A 21548-nucleotide genomic window follows, 5' to 3' on the forward strand; every position below is an offset into this window, starting at 1 on the left:
GGCAGCTGGGACATGCTGATGTCCCAGAAATTGCCCCATGATGATGCTCACTTGGAACAATCCCTACCCACTGAATATCTGAATTACAGGGTTCACCTATATCTCTCTTTCCCCATGTGGATGTATTTTCACTTCCTTTTGGAGGCAACGGTGCAGAGAATTACATAATTACACCTACCATCTAATTGTAGGAGGAGACAAGATGATAAAGATGAGGATGAAAAGAGGAGCACTCCTTGTGAGGATGAAGAACAGTAAGAAGGAACCTGAAAAACCTGCTTCTGACTTCTCAGAAATATTCATCTATGAGTAACAAAGGTTCCATATGAAAGGCCAGGTCTAAATCTGGGACACAGGATCCTGGATTCCTTCTATTTTCTCAAGGCTATTTGATTTTAGATTAAGTTTTAAGGTTCTGATCCCACTGAAAGTGGAGTCAATTTAGTCTCAATCTAACCCTGAGTGCCCAAAGTAGACCTGGTGACAGATTCCACTTCACTTTAGGCCAAGTTTTAGAACATACTTCAGAGAGAGACCCTTCAAATAACCATCAGAAGTACTTATTCTCACCTGTCACTATACAAAGCAGGTTAAAAGGGGGTCTGGAGGGCTACTGTTTTTTGCTCAATTTTTTATTAAATTGTCAGTCCCAAAACAGTTACTGCAAATAACCTTTAGTTAAGGCCACAAGGAAACCCTAGCAGCATTAGGCAGAAATAATTGAGAGCCAGGACTATCTTAAAGTGCTATCATTTTTAGTTAACACTGGTGAGATACACTCTGATGCTACAAAAATAAATACTTTGGAAATACTAGCCAGGTGACTTGTTCTTTCCATCATCCCTCATCAGTGTCACTCAAGATGTTTCCTGAGGTCTACTGAATATGTTCCCACCAGTCCTTATTTTGCACTTAAGATCCTGAGTGATGGTACCTTACCAAATTTAAATGGATAAGTACTATTTTAATTGGTTTAAAAATATGTTGGATCCCAGCTGCCTTCCTTTACTCTGCAAACAATACTGAACCTGACATACTGGCCAATTTGAGATCAGAGTTCATTGAAGATCCAGGGCAGTAGTAAGATCAGATGTTTGCTGATTACCTCTAGTGTTGAATAATTAGCATAATTAACCTTTGTCAATCACTGCTCTACATCAGTTTGTGCAGGCTTCTTCCCAAGAGTCAACATCTCAAGTCTCTGTCTTAAAAATAGGTCAAATTTTTCCATTATAAGAATAATATGTACTCTCATAAAAATTTTGGATAAGCATAAAAAACTAGAAAGGAAAATAAGGAAAAATGCTCCCAGTCCCCAACTGCAAAGTAACCACTATTACCATTTTAGTGTACTAATATCAGTTGGGTTAGGCAATTATGCAAGCCCCTGATAGGACACTGCCAAGTTAAATAAAAAATAATAGTCAATATTAAAATGAGTTAAAATAGTTTTTTAAAGTAAGCTTTTCATTTTTACTTAAGTAATATATGCTCAATGAAGAAAAAAATAACAAACATATAGCCAAAGAAAAGGGGGAAAATCACATATAAACTCATTTCCTAGAGAAAAAATTATTGCTTATATTTGAGGTATGCTTTTTTTTTTTCATGACCTTGCAAACATACACTCCTTTTACAAAAATAAGGACATCAATACACAATATTTTATAAACTGCTAATTTTACTACATCTAGCATTATGATTTTAAAGTAGCTGTTAGTATTGCTGTATACGGCAGTACCATAAAGTATTTAACCAGTACATTTTAGTTGTTTCTGGGGATATTTTATTGAATGATTAGATCAATAATTCTTGCATAGTCAGTCTAATACAATAAAAGCTTTTTTATTCTGGCCTTTCCCTTCATGTTTAATTTTTTCATTATAATGAAACAAAGTTTATCCCAAAACACTGAGCTACTTTTATTTTTAATGGCAAATATATGAACTACCTATAGATTGATTTTAGAAAAAACTTAATTTTTCCAGGAAAAAATACCAAAAAGAATAACTATTTATTAATTTCTCTTTGTACAAAAATTAAAATAGTCTTTTGGGATAGAATCCAGGGTCACACATATGCTTTATCACTGAGCCACATCCCAGCCCAGATAATAACATTTTGATTGCTATCATTAAGAACCTCAGCAACCAGATTTGGAATTTTTCCTATTGGTTATATAATTACTGAGAGTTCATGGCTTTCAAAGGAACTATATTAGGAGAATCATTCAGGATATTAGAAATTGGCTTTCCATGCCCTCTAATGGGTAAGACAATATCTATCTTAGTGGTCAACCACCATTATTCCAGAATCTCATATATTCTGAAAACAGACATAGATGATGTAGTTTGATGTCTGAGAGATCAGTTTTTCTCCCCCAAACGTATTAAGGTCCAAAGACAATATATATGCTTGCAAACTTTATCTCTACATCCCCTATAAGGCAAAGTGGATTTTGAGCCAAACTGCCCTCACCTGTCTTTTCTCATTTCAAGGACTTTTTGATATTCTGCAAACATGTAATTAACTTTATAAAAGCCAAGAATCCCATATTCAAGTGCTAAAATGTTAGGGACATGACTCCTTGGCTAAGGGAGGGCATGTTTTTTTGGACACAGCAGTGCATTACTTGTGTGACACTTTTTAAATAGTACTGGCAAAACATGTCCTCAGAGAGCCCTTTCTTCATTCTGATCATAAAAGCATTTATTGTATTAAATACTATACAAAGTATAACAAATAGACACAACTCTCAGCGGTTTGTGACTCAAGACAAACCGACCCAACCCAAGACAATTCCATCAAGCAAAAAGCACAAAGAAAATATATTAATGGGCAAAAATATAACCAAATTTAAGAAGCATTTATATAATGTGAAAACCAAGTGTGTTGGGGGGTCTGAGGCAGTGATTAGGGGACTTTTTTAGGAGTCACTGTTTTGAGTCAGAAGGGCAAGAATTGACACCTCCCTAAATCTGGATGACTTATGACATGATAGAGGACAGAGGTTCTGTGGTCTTGGACATTTTGACTGAATTATTTGACATTAATTTGTTTTAATTACCTCCTAAGTTTACCATTGGGTTATTTGTTGTAGAGACAAACCTGTCCAGATAAAATATTCCTGTCCTACACTTGCAGTGGAGACCCATGAACATATATCATGCTTGGATTCTCTGTACGTCCTTCTATATTACCCCCTACTTCTAGAGTGTCCAGTGGAATCCCCCATGGCAGGGATGAAGAGTGGCATCTCTGCAGGTGGTATGTCACCTCACTCACAAACTTTTTTTGTCCTGTGGAAGTGACAAGAGTTGGGAAAACGGGGTATAAACTATTCCCACAGTCTCCTCTCTTTTGACACTAGCTTCATGGTGACCTATCTAACCAGCAGTCTGTTATATAAAGGTCATGGGCTAAGGTCAAGAGGGAGCCCTTGTTTTGAATACATGCCATTTCTACCCGAATTTTCCTCTAGGTGGCTGTGGAAAAGTCCAATGGGAAGGGAGAGACTTTTAGTAACACTGCTGAAACAAAGTAGGATATACCGATAGCACACCATTATCACTCTCACATTATTTCACTTGATCCCATTTAAAATGGGTACTGTTGGGTCTGAGGGTGTGGCTTAGTCGTATAGCACTTGCTGGGCATGTGTGAGGCTCTGGGTTTCATCCCCAACAAACCCCACACATTTCTCATTTCAAGGACTTTTTATTACTCTGCAAACATGTAATTAACTATAGTTATAAAAGCCAAGAATGCTACATATCCCATATTCAAGTGCACACACATACACACACACAAAGGCGAAATCAAAATGAATATTGTCTTAATTACTAAATTCAGAAAAGTAATTGCAAAATTTTCCAGATTAAATATTAATCTTCTCTAAGTGAAAAAAGGAATCCAGAGCAAAGTTAGGGCTACAAGGGACTTTGAGAGGTCATTTAACTCCTGACTTCAGAGACAACATTGGAAACATTGCAAACAAATATAAATGCAGTTTTAGATGACTTCAGGATAAAGTTTACATCTTCCATCATCTAAAGTCTCCCTTTTCTTATATGTTTCTTCTTCATATCTCTTCTACTGTTTCTCAAGCATTAGCATGCATCAGAATTGCTTTAGAGGTTTGTTAAAAATGCAGATCCATGGGCTTCACTGCCACAATTTCTGAATCAATAGGTCTTGGGTGGGCCTGAGAATGTGCATTTCTCAGATTCCTAGTTAGTGCTGATGTTAAGGGTACAGGGACCACATCATGAGAACCACTTTCCTAATCTAACCCTTACTGGACTCAACCATTCCAATCTGAATGGAAACAGATACTAGTTGGCCTCATTCTTTGTACTGAGGCATACATATACTTGAGTAACAATTCAAGAGTCCACCAGTCAGTTTTTTCCCCCTCCGGGCTAAATAATAGAAGTTCTCTAACCTCTTATTATAGGCATCATTTTCCAACCCTTTAATCATTTTTTTTTTTTTGAGATTCTTTGTTGAGGCTTCTCCAAGCTTCTTTCAGCTGTGGAGCCATGAACCTGACGCAGAATCTTAGTCAGGGACTGGCTAAGGCTGGTATAAAGAAAGGAGTGATTCATCGATTCATACAGTACATGCATATTTATTAATCTCCAATACCCAAGCTTGCCTTATTAGCTCTTCCTCTGAGTCATGTTCTTCTGATTCCTTTATAAGCTGCAGTAATGCTTCAGAGACCCTCATGATACCTGTCTTCTGAGAAGCTTAAAGCTCTTCTCTTACTAATTTCACAGTTGACTCGACATTTTAAACCAGTGCAAGGTTAAGTAATTTGTTCAACTACAAAGCAGTTTAGGAGGGAAGAGAGAATCTGCAACTCAAATTCAGATTTCTAACTCAATATCACTTTATGAGAAAGCTGCTTTTCATATTTATTGGACTTTATATCAAACTCACCCCACCACATACTGAGTTTCAGATATAAATAACACTGCTCAATCTCCTCTGCAGAACTGATAAGAAAACTAGAGCCGTAGGCAAGCTTCTGGGGTGAGTGTTTTCACTTATTTCCATCACTTCCACAACTACTGAAAGGGGAAGAGAGGTATCACTCCAGGGGGAACAAGAGCCTGTCCCAATCCCATTTGTTAAAAGCCCAATGAACTGAAAGCTAAATTACCCTCAACTCATCTCATCCCATCTTATTTCCCTTTTCTTCCTTTTCATATTCTTTGTTTTGCCAGTTTATTTATTGTATGTCAGAGGGCCCAGTTTCTGTATACTGCCAAATTTTAGCACATGCATTTTTTTTGAGAGTAGGAACTATGCTCTCTTTGTGAATTGTATGTGTTCTGGGGGTGCTTAATACATGCTAAATAATAACAGCAGTGCCAGTAGTTCCTGGAGAAATCAGCTTTCCTCCCAAGAGGCAGATCCTATTACCATATACTTGTGTCCAACAAGGCAAAGCTGGAGGCATCCCTCTGCTCACTCACTCTTTCTTTCATTTTAGATAACACAGTTGAAAATGATTATAACACAGTCTCTTGCTACCAAATTTCCTTTTGAAAAAGAATATTCTAGGGATGTAATCACTGAGCATTTGGTTGCAAACCAAAAGGCAGTCTGTTATATAATATAGTCCCTATACAGCCATGCAGACAAGTTACTTATTAAAAAACCTCATGTGGGGGTTGGGAGTGTAGCCCAGCATCTGCAAGGCCTTGGGCTCCATCGCCATCACAGCCAAAAAATGAAAAACAAAACCTCATGGGGACGAAGGAGAGACAGAGAAAAGAGTCCTTTCTGCTTCCCCAAAAACTTCCTCAAAGCTTCAGAGCAGAAAGCTATGCTCTAAGAATAAAGTAACAGTAAAATAAATCAGTTGCAATCAGCAGCAATCTGTCAAAGCCTCTGGGTCTCTAAGCATGTAAAGAGGTAAAGCACTAGGGTGAGAGGACAGTGACTGCAGCTCAAACAGGACTGAGGACAGATGTGCACATCACCTGCAGTGGGAACGACAGCAACATAAGGTATGGGTGAGTGTGCATAGCACATGGCCAAAACTGAGGGCTCCTAGGCTCTTTCTACAGATCGCAAGACTGCGTTTGTTTCTGGACATGTGGACCCCGTTTTGTGACTGTACTGGCCGAGCTGTAATCTGTCACAAGGTCATAACCAGTCTGAGCCTCCACTCATATGAGGGAACCACAACCAGTATCACCTCATTGGGTGCAAAGAATAAGTAGTGAAGAGAATTCTAGAACCAGCAAACACAGGCGATTCTGACACTGCCACTTACATAATTAATACTATCTCCTCTTTCATGGACCTGATCACTCTCTCACAGCACATAAATCTTCAAAACAAACACTCTGGAAGTGTTTATGAGCATTTTAACAACTCAACCTAAAATACATGTTTCACTAAAATCAATATAAACTTATAGAAATCAATATAAACTTAAAAAAATGGACAAAATCTAATCAGCTTTTCTTTTTGGCAAGCCAAAAAAAATACAACAAATGAATTTTATCTTGAAAACTAACATACAACTACAACATACCCTGAAAAACACCCCCTGGAGATTCTGATGGCATCTTACTAACAATGAAAAGAACAAGAACTGTTACATTTTTTGAATAATGTACATATTCTGAAGAATATACTGGAACAGAATCCTGTTTTCTGCTGAAGATGACATGAGAGACTTTTCTGTTATAATTAATCTAGACTATAAATTATTATTCTGCTCAATAAAAAACTATGATTAAAAAAAGTTTGTTTCTAAAAATAGCCTAGGAATTCAGTTCTATTTTCCTTTCTTACATTCTTTTCCTACTAAATGTACCCATGAAACATTTCCTTTCATTGTTGACACCTTATGTCATTTGTATTTAAAAATCAGACAACACATAATAACAAAGAAGTTTTAAATGAAGTTTTTTGCAAAATAGAAAAAATGGCATCCACAGTACTGAGGGTTTGCCTTCCTCCTTGCTCACAAATGAAGATCTGGAAGACTAATTGTTTTATTAAAATCAATATTCTTGAGCTGATATAATTTATACATTAATTGATAAAAGAATTTTTGCCTAGTTGTATGTCATAAGCAAGCTGTTTTGACATGAAGTCAGTCTACTCTGAATGCAAACACACTTCAAAACAAGCAAGGTGATTCTGATTTACTTTAAAATATTCAATACTAAAGTCATTAGTTTTCCTCAGCCCAAAATTAAGTTGGTAATAACCTGCTAGATTAAAGACACTTAAGGGAAGAGACTTTCAAGGCCTCTGGATAATTTTGATAACTAATTCAATCAAATAGAGGATGCTTCAAATCACTCTCTAACATCTTTCTCATAATTTAATTTTTTAAAAAATGCTTCCGTTTAGGAGCACATGGGTCTATTTTTAAGCACAAAATCTTTTTTTAAAAAGCTAATCATCTATACATTTTACAAAATTACATTTGATGTTCCCATTATTTTTGCAGTATAAACTTGTAGAGCCGGGTACAACAGGAATTTGCTTTGAACATTTTTCACCCAAGAGTTAGGTTACCATAGAAAATAAAGCTAAATGTGACACAATATAATGTTTCTGTATTTACAGGAACCATTTCGACTAATCAAACATTTTAACAGATAAAATAAGTAATAATCTATAGGTTGGTATTGCAAAAATAAAAATAAGAATAAAATAATTTCTCTTGGGAAACTGAATAATGCAGGTTTCTTTCCTCAGTACACATTTAAAGAAAAAGCTTTTGCCACCATCTTACATGGTCCTAAAGTACCAATCCCAAAGTTTCCAGTTTTCCCAAGAGTTAAAAATTTCTATGATAGTCACATTAGGAAGATTCGAGGCGCAAAGAACAAAGAGAACTCTTAAAAATTCACTCAGTACTTACAAGTAGTTTCAAAGGAAATCTGAACCACAATTCTTCAGAAGTTTGCTCTCCGGATCATAAACACAATCTGAAGTCTAAAATAGATATCCTATCACATTAGGCCGAGAAGTCACATTTCAGCTTACTAACTTCTACTTGGGTAAACAGTTTTACAACTCATAGAACAAACCCTGGCTAAAATTAACTGCAGCGAGCAGCAGGCAGGAACACGCTGATTTGCATCATGTGTGCCGGGATTTATTCACTAGGACAACATCGGTGTCCTCTTAATGGGAAATTTGGCCAAGGGGCGTGCCCTCGTGAACAATACATAGCATCATGATTATGCTAATTATTGAATTCAGTCCAATAATACTAACTTCTTTTAAGTTGGTTTTGCAAGTACTGACAAAGAGAAAGAGTAAGCTCTTTTCTGCAACAGGCAATCACTTGATTTTTATGCACATTCAAATCAGACAAAACTTTGGCAACAAGGTGGCAGTACTGCACGCTCTTTCACAAGGAAAAGCAGATTAAAAGGACATTCGGTCAGATTATTTAAACAGCATGATTTAAATGGGGGTACTATGTGAAATTAAGTAGGCATCAAATACACATACCAATAAGCCTATCAATTGAGTACCCTTCAATAAAAGCTTTTTCTGAATAGTTAATGAACTAATTGCATCCACATGCTTTCTGGCTCTGTCTTCTGTACCTCCCAAGGAGTTGCTATGAGGACACAGGTTCACTAATAAATCACAACTGAGAACAAACATCTCAAATATTTGCAAAAGACACTGTCCTTGGCAAGAAGCATTTTGAAGTACATTTAACTGCTCGGCTGGCTGCAACTGGAAAAACTGTCCTCTATAGGTGACCAAACACCTTCAAAGCATATTAAAGCTCAAGAAACAATTAACAACCCCAAGAATACAGCTGACACTTGAAAGAAAATTAGAATATGGTATCCTTTAAAAAATACAAATGCCCTATTAAGTACAACTTAGAACAAAGACAGAACTGCTTAGCATCTATTCAAGATGATTCTGATAAGTTTGCTTTAGGCAATTCACTTCTGATGACATATTTTACTCTTATTGGATACTTCACAAAAGATATTAAAGCACTTTCAAACATCAATCAAATCTCCAAACAGCTCTGCGAGATGTCACTCCCCATCCTTTTAAAAACAGATATAAAGTAATTCAATGACTTGAATCAACACTGGATTATTCCATCTCTCTTCTAAACCCTCTATGACATTTCTTCCATATTAACTATTTAGCTATAATCCTACAGACTTTTTGGAGCTGTTTTCCTAATTTAAAAATGTCATGTTAGTTTACACTTAGGAGTTTATTTTACTCAACTCCCAAATCCCAGGTCTGAGCTACAGAGACTTAAAAATCATTCCTTGATTCTTACTACTGGCAGTTTCCTGTACATGGACCCTTAAAACACGAAGCATTGTCCATCTGTGGCATGCATGCCAAAAGTAGCGAACGGGTTGATTTTTTCGTTGGCATAAACTGGTACTTGATAGTATAATCTCCTTCCTGTTGTTTACAAAAACTGTTGGCTGCTAGTCTGACTTTCCACCCCTCTGACCAAACTCAGGCTGCTGCAGCTGGCACCCACCCCATCTCTACAAGATGGTGGTGTGCACTCCATGCCATTCCAAGTTGCAAGTCCCTGAAAGTGGGCATTTCCATTGTGCTAATAGGAAAGAAGTCAGCACTAACTTCTTTTTGACTGGCTGACCTTGAGTTAATATAATTATTCTCAGTAATCCACAGCAAACTTACTCTGGAATTCTTAAAGCCAAAAGAGGGTATTGTGAGGCTTTTCTCCCCTCTCTCCCCTTTGCAGCATAGGAGATTGAACCCAAGGGTGCTTTACCACTGAGCTACATCCCCAGCCCCTCTTGCCTGCCCCCCACTTTTTTTAAAGACAGGGTCTCTCACTACATTGCCCAGGCTGGCCTCAAACTTGCACTCGCCCTAATTTAGCCTCTTGAGTAGTTAGGATTAGACGTAAATGCCACAATACTTGGCTTGTGAGGCATTTTTGACATAATAAGTCTAACTCTATTATGCCCAAGTAGTCTTCAAGCCAAAACATTACTTCTTCCCTGCGACAGATTTTGCACTGAAGAACAATTTGATGTATGTTGGATTCTATATCCATAATACTGAAGGCAGAAGACACAGAGCAATTTTCCAGCTTCTCATAGGTCAAATATGCTATGTGACTCTGCTGTTTCCTTCAATAGCAACCATACCTGTTCCAAAATTCAAGAACCAAAACATTCCAAAGAAAATAGTGTATCCTTCAATTTACATTAGTCACTTTGCTGTTTCCTTTTCATTACTGAAAATAACTTAAGACAACTGCATTTTTTTCTAGGTATACTTATGACAGTAGAGAAAAGTCTGTAAATCATTTGTTCTCAGAATTTTTGATATGGGAGTGGAAGGATAGGTAGCACCATCCAAATGGAGATTGATGATCTATGGAATCTTTAATCCAGTAGATTTATGAAAATTTTTAAACTACCACTTTTATGAATCCATGCTAATGAATTAACCTAGATAGAAACCTTCAAGTGCAATAACATATACAATTCTAACATTTCTAATTGTCACTTTAAAAAAGAGTGATTATAGGTATGTGGAGCTCAGGAGGCTGAGGCAGGAAGATCACAAGTTCAAAGCAAGCCTCATCAAATTAAAGAGGTCCTAAGCAATTTAGTGAGGCTCTGTCTCAAAATAATAATAATAATAATAATAATAATAATAATAATAATAATAATAATAATAAAGGCTTGGGATGTGGCTCACCCCTGGATTCAATCCCTGGTATAAAAAAAAAAAAAAAAAAGGAGCGGGCTGGGATTGTGGCTCAGCGGTAGAGAGCTTGCGTTACACGGGTGGGACCCGGGTTCGATTCTCAGCACCGCATAAAAATAAAGGGATTGTGTTGTGTCTATCTACAAAAAAATTCAATCTCTCTCTCTCTCTCTCAAAAAAAAAAGGAAAGATGAAATTAATTTTAGTAATATATCTTATTATCTTATTTAACTCAGTATGTCCATAGTTTTTTGGACTATTATTTCAACATGCAATGATTTTAAAACTATTCATATCATATATCTTTAGTTTATACTAATTTGTGAAACCTAGTGTGCATTTTACAATTAGGGCATCTAAATTTGAATGATTCGTATTTCAAGTGCTCAGTAATTACATGTACTTCCAGAATATCAGAATATTGTATTAGAAACATCTTTCTAACAACAGTTTTTTACAACATATATTAACATGCACAGATATGTGGGCATGTGCTAACTCACATGCATTAGTAAACAGAAAATACGATATGGGGGGACACAGGGATGAGAAAAATCTAGTTTTGTCCTGAAGGATTCAGAGTCTAAAGGGTTTGCATTCTTAACCTCTGAAATAAAACATAAAATGTTCTGTTTTTGTGAAGTATCTGTTTTCTGTAGAGATAACTTTCTTTATGGCTTTATCAAAAAAGAGTCTGTCACCCAAAAAAGTAAAGAGCCATGAGGCTAGTCTGGCAGTAGATAGTGGCAGAAGAAAATTGAAGAATTGAGATAGAAAGTGGGGGAAAGACCATTTAGACAGAAATGAAGATAAGTAAACCTAAAGAAGGGAAAAAGAAAAAAAATCACTATTAAGTATGAAATTCAATTATAAAATCATGTAACGAGTGAAGGTCACACAAGAGGGATGTGGTCCATTTTTTGAATGAAGGTTATTTTCTGATGAAATTTTATATATGTGTTCCGGAATTACTTGAGATTCTATATTTTATTTTGGAAATTTTTAAAAGAGTCATAGATCAAAGAGGGATTAGTATTCCAAAATATCTAACAACCATATCTGGAAATGGAAGTAAGGTTTCCATTCTATCATCTCTATGTTAAATCTGATGACTTGGTCCAGCTACTGAAAGTGATAGGGTATGGAAAAAATTCAGATTTTACCATGGTTCTCAGTTTTTTCACAGGATGATACAAAATACTAGAAGCCTTCAACATATGAATGCTTAAGAAAAAAAAAAACACATATCAACCTAATTAGGGAAGAAATCCTTTGGATGGTAGGCATAGTCAGAAAGACCTGGGTTCAAAATCTAATGCACCACCTACCAGCCCTGCAATCTCAAGAACCTTACTAATGTCTGTGTGTCTGTTTCCTTATCTGTAAAAAAGGCACGACAAGATGACATCAAAGGACTTTGAGATGTGAGAATTCAATGAGATGATGCACAGCACTAGCATCCAGGTACTCTGAGTAAATGGTTGTAGCTATTATGATTATACTACTTCTACCATCAGTGTAGTATTTACTGAAGATCAATTTTGGGATATTTACTGAAAGAATATTAAAGGCTCCCTGCTCTTGTTGTTCAAAATTTCAGAAAATAAAAGTTAAAAGGAACTCCAAATGAATACTAAGTATTTCAGGGAAAACTGGGATCTGTAAACACTCTTAAAACCCTGTAACTATCACAGACAGTTTAATTTTTCTATTATATTGCCTCCAACCCTAGCCTGAGGCTGAATCAGAATTTAGGACACTGACCAAATAATAAAGCAAATTGCATCCCTGTACCATTAGCCTTAGGCAGTCTCTTCCCCAATGACTCTGGGCATGGCCAGCAGGACAACAGCAAACTTAACCCAAAACCTTGAAAAGTTCTGTCTCTCTGGGACTTGCCCTCTCTTGCTGCTCTTTGAAACCCTGAGGCTACTATACGAAGCAGCCCTGACTAGCCTACTGAGGACAAGAAGACCATATGGAGCAAAGACCCATATACCCATATACCTGCCAACTGCCAGATATATGAGTGAGGCCATCCTAAAACACAGAACCCCTTACCAAGCTGCCATTTCACTGCAAAGATCAGCCAGGTTAGTTCAAATCATAACCTCCTAGGTGACTCAAAATTGTGAGACAAAAGAAATGTGTGTGTGTGTGTGTGTGTGTGTGTGTGTGTGTGTGTGTAAGACATTTGTATTAGGTGGTTTGTTCGGCAGCAAAAGCTCACTAACACACGTATATATGCAGACAGTAGAATGAATCAGATTTAACTTTCCCATGTTTATGTATGAATACATGACCAGTGTAAACTCCACATCATGTACAACCACAAGAATGAGAAGTTATACTCCATATATGTATGCTATGTCAAAATACACTCTACTGTCATATATAACTAAAAAGAACAAATAAAAAATATTTGAAAAAAAGGTAAGGTTTTAGGAAGCTAAAAAAATCTATACAATAAAGAATCATTTTTCCACCCTAGCTTTCAAAATGATTACATTGGTATAAGCCGTAGCTATTCAGTTTTTCTGAACCCTAAACAGAGTATCAATTTATATACACATGAACAGAGAACACTAAAAAGAATACAACTTTTTCTAAAGCATGTAATTTTTTGCAAATTAAAAAAATGATGTAAGTAGTAGCAAACTCAAGATGTTTCTTTAAAAAATGTTAGCAAGGGAGGTGGAATGTGATAGACATCATTATCCAAAGTACATGTATGAAGACTCGAATTGGGTGTCAACATACTTTATATATAAACAGATTATGAAAAATTGTGGTATATATGTGTAATAAGAATTGTAATGCAAAAAAACCAAAGTACATGTATAAAGGCATAAATTGGCATGAACATACTCTATATACAAAGATATGAAAAATTGTACTCTATATGTTTAATAAGAACTGTAATGCATTCCACTGTCATGTATTTAAAAAATAAAATTAAATTAAAAAAAGAAATAAGCTTTATTGGATGAAACTGGAAAGTAAATAAAAATTATAATTAAAACCAAAAAATGCATATATGTACACTCATATATGTAGTAGGCCTTCTATGTCTGAGGGTTCCACATCTGTGGATCAACCAACAGCAGACTGAAAATATTTGGAAAAAATAAACTATGCATGTATTGAAAAAGAATGTAAATATCTAATTCAGCATAATTTTATGAAGTAATTGATAACAGGACTGTGAAAATAAAGGAAGCATTATCACTGTTTTGTTTGAATATTTGTTTTAACACAGTTAATTTTTTAAAAGTATATTAGAATACTAGTGGGAAATTTTGCACTAACATCTGCACTAACAAACATTTGTTAAACAGTTGATTCCTGCTACTATGAAACTCCCAAACACTTGCAAGATTTGTATGAATGGCAAGATGCCTATGACTAGCAGAAAATGTTATAATAAATGACTGTTCTGCCTTTAAAATTCCTATAATCTGATGAGACAGGATAGTATACATAAACTTTATCATGTAAAGGAGTAATGAGTAAGCATCTCCAAGGACAAAAATTCATTCCATTAGGAAGATAAGAAAAGAAGTTTCCACTTGTGTTCATCAAGAAAGGCAACTTGGTGAAAATGACAACCGAATTGAGCTTTCTATGTACTGACAGGCTTTCAACAGCAAAAGGAGTGGAAAGAACAATATACAAAAGCAATATCACAAGCAAAGACAGGGAAAGGAAAGCTACAATGTGTGTCTGAGGAATAACTTGGATTCAGATTTTAGTTCCATCAATTAATAGTTGTTTTAATTACTGATAAAGTTATTTGATTTCTCCAAATCTAGGCTATGAAGTATCCAATGAGTATGGAGTCTACAGCTTTTTTTTTTTAGTATGGCCTACCTTACTTTCCCAGAAAAAGAAGGCTCTAAGAGGGTGCTTTAACAGAGCTGTACTGATGAGTTCAATCAAATCCCATCTCCACCATTTATCAGCGTCAAGACCACAGGAAGTTATTTGACAAAATTCCCCCTGCCCAACTGTAAATCTAGGATAAGAATACTACCTCCAATGACTGTTGCAAAAAAGAGCACACATCAATTACACAAAACAGAACTTGACAACATATTTAAAAAATTATATACATACATGTGTGTAAATATCCAGCCACACACACATACACATATACATATATGCTAGATAAAGTAACAATGAAGGGAAAGTCCTGGTCAAACCACTTGTAGGTAGTAATCAGAGAACCTAATTTGGGGTTCTGTAATTTTAGGTTCCCTTGCCATCTTATTTTTAGTGGAATGAAATTTACAGGGTAAGACTGAAAGGGTCCACATAAGAACAACCCAAAGTCACAAGTTTTACTACTAGAATTTCAGACATATATTCTAATGGTCCTGCTATTCTCCTATCAAGTCCCTGAATATTTATAAGATTTGTATGAAGAGTAGATGCCCAATCGTGTAGTAGTATCAATTTACTGAGATATTTGGGAAATGAAGATTTTCTGATTTTTAATAAATAGTTGTGCTGTGAATACATATGATCTATTTCCAACTGGATAAGCTGAGAAGTAATCACTTTTAGAAAGAGCAGTTAAAAATTAACTTCAAGCCGGGCATGGTGGCACACATCTGTAATCCTAGTGGCTTGGGAGGCTGAGACAAGAGGATCAAGAGTTCAAAGCCAGCCTCAGCAAAAGTGAGGTGCTAAGCAACTCAGTGAGTCCTTGTCTCTAAATAAAATACAAAATAGGCCTGGGGATGTGGCTCAGTGGTTGAGTGCCCCTGAGTTCAATCCCTGGTCCCCCATACTTCCTCTCCAAAATTAATTTCAAATTAGAAATGAAATATCTATGAGATTCTAACTGTACTTAGCTATAAGAATCCAGCAGGTAGCTGGTTTCAACAGGAAGACATAGACTAGGTATCTTGATAAATGTACATGATTAAATACTTAAGCACAAAGTATTGCATTTTTAAAAAGTACAGTGATTGCTCATTTTTTCAAAGCAGCAGCAATAAGCAACACTACAAACACAGAAGCATCAACAACTCAGCTTTAAGAACTATAACAGTCTAAAAATTATAATAATCCAACAGGCCCTTCTCAGAAACACCAGAGATCAGATCCTTTACATAGGAATTTGTTCACAAACAGGTAGTGGACAAACAATCCTTTTTATAGGAACTAGTTCACAAGCAGTTAGTGGACAAACAATCCAGGGGTATCCGTGGCTGACTGTAGTTTGTGAAGTAATAGATGATTATCCATTTTAGACCTTAATGCTTTCATTGTAAGAGTTGATTTCTTCATTTCCTTGATACTATATTCTCTCTCAAATTGCCAGAAGAGGGTGTATTTCCCAGTTTTTTTGATTCATATTTATCCAAAATTGTTCTTTTTTAAAAAAACTTCCAACTGGAAAGTATCCTTTTTTTATTTTCCCAACTGAGAACCTTTCATGAAAGCCATATTGAAAAAAGGAGCTATTGATAGAACCAGAGTCTTTTAAAAGGCTTTTAAACAGAATAAAACATTCTTTTTAAATAAGGTAAAAATGTGAAAGGGTAAGTTATAAATTCCAACCAATATTTTGATTTTGAAATAGAAAACTCTTGTCATTCTTATTCATGATTATTAAAGGAATAGGCAACTAGTTTGAGTATTCTACTTGTTCATATGCAGCATACTGGGGACATAGATGCCCAAATCATAGGACTAGTATTTACTGTTGATTATACCAATTTTATAGTGGAAAGTATTTTGGCGGGGGAGGGCAAATAAACAATCCAAACATCCCCAAAACAATATTCAAAAGAATCTCTGAGATCATTTTCTAAATAAAGCAATCTCCCTCAAAACCACCTTTAACTTAAACTAACACTGGGCACTTTAAAAACAGGAAGAATAAATCACATTAAAGTTACAATTCTTTATAATGTATTGGACAATTCTGAGACATGTGGAAAAAGAAAAGTATTAAAAATAACCAAGAAAAGGATTAGACAGAAGCTACAATACAAAGGCTAGGGGTAAGACCAAAATTAGAAACATTTAATGTCTAGAGAACTGTCCATATAAGGGTATCTTTAGATCAGTAACTAAATTGGGATAATCCACTGGGCTAAATAAACAGCTGCCACCATCCTAATGGCTGGTTCCCCATCTCTCATTCAGAAATCTCTGGGCTTCAAAAGATAAATATGATGTCACTTTATGCCATAATATTCAATTAACATCAATGTTTGGGGGCATTTTAAAAGCTGGTCCTGACTTTCCTAGTCCTAGATGATAAACTTCATATACTTTTATCTTTCCTTTCTACAGAAGTATGAAAAAGCAATAGAAGAAGGCAAAACTGTGGAGCCTTCCTAACTACAGCTATTGTTGCATATATACTTATATTCCCCAGCCCCATAGAGCTCCTGATTCCCTGAGCAGGCTGCTGTTAGTTTACTCTCTCTCACTTTCTGTTAGGCTTTTGGAGAGCTGCTTTGCCTGGTACGAAGCATGAGGGAAATGCAATGAATAGGATCCTATCTCTGAAGAGTTCAGTGTGCTCTGGAAAATAGACCTATAAATAATTATAACACAGCAAATCCTATATTGGAAATTTAGGTAAGGGATAAATTGTCTTTGGAGCTGGAGGGTGGGGTAGGGGAGTTATTGCCATGGAAATGCCCAGGTAGAAAAAAGATGAAAGGCATTCTAGGAAGAGCAATCACAACAGGTAAAGGCCAAGAGGTAGGAAACAACACAGCATGTTCTGGGAACAGCAGATGGGATATGAGTGGGAGAAGAGGGAGATTAGGCTACAAAAGAACAGACTGATGAGACAGCAATAAGGTCCATGTGTGCTCAGTCCATTGCCCTGTGGCCCTGAGGCTCTCAGCTCTGGATACACATTAAAATCTTCTGGAAAGTTTAAGGCAGAATACTCATGCCTGCTACTTGTTAATTGGTCTGGCATGGGACTGGGGCATCAGTATTTTTTAAAACTTACCATGTGGGCTGGGGATGTGGCTCAAGTGGTAGCGCGCTTGCCTGGCATGCGTGCGGCCCGGGTTCGATCCTCAGCACCACATACCAACAAAGATGTTGTGTCCGCCAAGAACTAAAAAATAAATATTAAAAATTCTCTCTCTCTCTCTCTCTCTCTCTCTCTCTCTCTTTAAAAAAAATAAAAAATAAAAAAATAAAACTTACCATGTAATTCTAATATGTGGTCAGGGGTAAGAACCATCACTGCAGGCAACAGGGGTCAATAAAATTATATACACAGGATAGTATGAAAAATTAAGTTAACTGGGTAGCCATGTGAAGAGCAGATGAGAGACAGAGACACTGGGAAGGAAGGTATTCATTTACAGGCAACAAAATCAGGCAAGAGAGGAGTCTTAACCAGTAATTATTAACCTATGGGTTACTGACTTGTGTGACTGTCAATGGTAAAGGCTAAAAGCCTTCCATAGGAGAAATGCATATATCTCAAGAAATGTACATTCAATTTCAGGACACTCTGAACTGCTTTCAGTAATGGATTCAGCTTAAGAAACCCTGGTGCAAAAGCGCTGATGACAAAGAGGAAGCCGAGACTTCTGAAGCAGAACCAATAGCACTGATGACTTGACTGAGGAGAAAGAAGAGAAATTAGGAATGACATTATAATTGTCAGGGGCCATCTGAAACACTGAACACTTAAGGTACTGAGTTGCTTAATTTTTCCCAATTCTATAAGACAGATTGCTCTCATATCTATTTCATAGTTGAGGAAACAGATTTTTAGATGTTAATTAGCTTTTCCAAAGTCCCATGGAGATAAGTGGTGGAGCAGGAATTTAATCCCATACAGTTGTAACTCCAGAGCACAACAAGAGATGTTAACCTCTTTCCCTACTTCCTCTGATGAATGTACCTAAAACAGAGGAGACAGGAGGATACAGAAGGAGAATGTTTGGGATAAAAGGTGGGGGTCGGAAAATAACAATTTAGTTTTAGACATGCTGTGTTTAAGATGGTTCAAAACCTGGCATGGTGGCACACACCTGTAGTCCTAGCAACTCGGGAGGCTGAAGCAGAAAGAAGGATTGCAGGTCCAAGGCTAGCCTCAACAACTTATCGAGGCCCTAAGACACTTAGCAAGACCCTGTCTCAAAGCTCAATGGTAAAGTGCCCCTTGGTTCAATCCCCATGTACAGAAAAAAAAAAAAAAAAAAAAAAAAAAAGGATATGAGACAAAGAGATTACAAGACCTGTTAAATGAGGTAGAAAAGAAATGAAGAGGCGAGGGCAGAATATACACTAATAGATGGTTTATGGAGTCTGCTCTATGGTCAGGTGCTATGCTAAGTGCTATGGTTATCTCTCCTTTACAAGTAAAGGCCAGACATGGGCGATCAGTATCCCATGGTGCACCACTAAGTAAGAAAGCTGGATTGGAATCCTCCAACCCATCTTAACCTCTAACCTATACCTCTAACCATGGTGTCCTAAGTGGCTGCAGCCTCCAACCTGTTCCAAGATTACTAGCTAAAGATAGTGTTTTTTTTTTAAAGTTTCATATAAAAAAGTTTTTATAATATTTACCCATTTCTATAACCTAAAGGATTTGTTTCAATTATTTGAAAGATAAAAGGAGAGATTTCAGTCCCAACCTACACAAATGCTAGAGATGCACTTTATTTACAAGTATGCAAACCTATATAAATGATAAAAGCATGATATAAATTTCATAGTATTATTATTATCCATGTCACGATCCAAAACAATTGGTCTAATGGTGATAGTATGCCTGTCTTTCCAAAAGCCTCTGTGGGACACTATTTCTCTCTTTTTTTTTTTTTTAAAGAGAGAGTGAGAGACAGAGAGGGGGACAGAGAGAGAGAGAGAGAGAGAGAGAGAGAGAGAGAGAGAGAGAGAGAATTTTAACATTTATTTATTTTTTCTTAGTTCTCGGCGGACACAACATCTTCGTTTGTATGTGGTGCTGAGGATCGAACCCGGGCCGCACGCACGCTAGGCGAGCACGCTACCGCTTGAGCCACATCCCCAGCCCCAGGACACTATTTCTCAATGGTGAAATTTCCTTTTTTACTCATTCTTTTAGCTTAAAAGATTGTGGGTTTTCTTCTCTTCAAAGTAACAAAAATGAAATCTTAAAACCATACCATACTACAAATCCAGACTAGCTGCTTCAGGTTGAATAGCGATACACACTGCAGGTTCAGATAAAAACTTAAGGTATTTCAATTTTTAGCACCTTTGAAATACCTGTACTGACAATTATGTAGACTTTGAATCAGTAGAATTCCTTCTATAAAACTACTTATCTATCTATCTATCTATCTATCTATCTATCTATCTATCTATTTTTAGTTGTAGTTGGACACAATACCTTTCTTTTATTTATTTTTATGTGGGGCTGAGGATAGAACCCAGGGCCTCACACATGCCAGATGAGTGCTCTACTGCTGAGCCACAACCCCAGCCCCATATAAAACTACTTTTAAAGAGACTCCAATATCATTCCAGAACTTTCTTCTGTTCTAGAATTAAGGTACTTGAAAGTAAAGAAATAAAATTCCAATTAAAAAAGTATTTAGCATAAAAAATAAGGAAATAAAATTTAAAAAGTATTTAAAGTCCTGTTGAACAACCTTTTACTTAGAGTGGAATTCTTCCCAAAGCTCCTATCCCTGTCATCCATCACAGGTTAGAAATACTCTAAAGAGTAAGGAGTCATTACCTTCCAGGGCAGCCCATCCCATTGCTGGAAAGAACTTACTACAATGGTCTTAGATCAAGTCAAAATCCTTTGCCTTGTAATTTCAATTCATTGATTCAAACATTTACTGATGATTTATGTGTCCCATAAGTTCTATGTACCATTTTAGTCTTCCTATTCCCCAACCTTAAAAGGTTGCCACCACTGTTCTTTTACATTCTTGTCCTTCAGGTACAAAAACCAAACTCCTTTAGCAATCTTTTTTCATGTTGCTTCATTTCTCAATACATCACTAATTCTTTATCTCCCTCCTTTGCCAGTGTCTCATCTAGAATGTGGTTCATAGACTTAAACACAATTCATCAAATGTAATCTAAATAGACAATCAACAGGGAAACAGATTCATTGTAATCTAGGCATGCACTAATGAAACCTAAGATTGCTCCATTTTTAGCAGCCACATCAGAAATAGCTCATATAAGCCTATGATCAAATAAACTCCTATTTTTCATCTTGTGCATTTGAGATTGCCTGTCACCCCCAAACATTTCTCTACTCTTTCAAATGGTTTATCCCTAGTATATTTTATCTTGCTCATTTTTAACATTATTATGATCTTTTAGAGTATTCTGAATCTAAAGTCTGTTACCTATATTATTAGCTATTTCTCCTAGAATTATGTCATCTGGAAATCAGACACACTTATTTCAATACAAGTCTTCACAGAAAGAAGACACTGTGGTTTAGAATGTATTTGTGGGAACTTAAAGGACTGTATACGTTCTCTTGGCTTAATACACTAAGACATGCATTATCAATTTCTAACCTTTTCTGTGGCCTCCTCTTAAGGAGTGCTATTCAAAGGGATTCTAGGAACTACAAAAACCATTTTGGTCACTAGGATTCACTAGTATCCAATATTTCTAAAATAGTTGATTCTCCTATGTAATGATCAACTTAATACCCAGAGGAACCAATTAACTAGAAATCAATCAACATTCTCATTAATTTTCACTAAAGAGAAGGTACCCCAAAACTAAGAAATATGACCAAAAACAAACTATGAACTACAACAATACTTTAAAAATAAAAGCCTGAGTACCTAAGGATG

At 36.2% G+C, this 21548-nt stretch overlaps 1 protein-coding gene across 9 annotated transcripts in view; it reads right to left on the minus strand.

The window, feature by feature from the left end:
- Positions 1 to 21548, minus strand: part of SLC20A2 (solute carrier family 20 member 2) — a 106992-nt gene that overhangs the window by 67145 nt on the left and 18299 nt on the right. The window contains exon 1 of one of the 9 annotated variants that reach the window (XM_081269264.1): positions 7901 to 8111. The exons of 6 other annotated variants lie outside the window; for them this stretch is intronic. The gene's annotated coding sequence lies outside the window, so the exon portion shown is untranslated. Of the gene's footprint in view, positions 1 to 7900; positions 8120 to 21548 lie in introns of those variants that run through there. 2 more of the 9 variants (XM_081269256.1, XM_081269263.1) reach the window with 2 other exon arrangements.

Source organism: Spermophilus citellus, assembly GCF_964194105.1.
Source record: "Spermophilus citellus genome assembly, chromosome: 16".
In the NCBI taxonomy this organism is placed as follows: domain Eukaryota; kingdom Metazoa; phylum Chordata; class Mammalia; order Rodentia; family Sciuridae; genus Spermophilus; species Spermophilus citellus.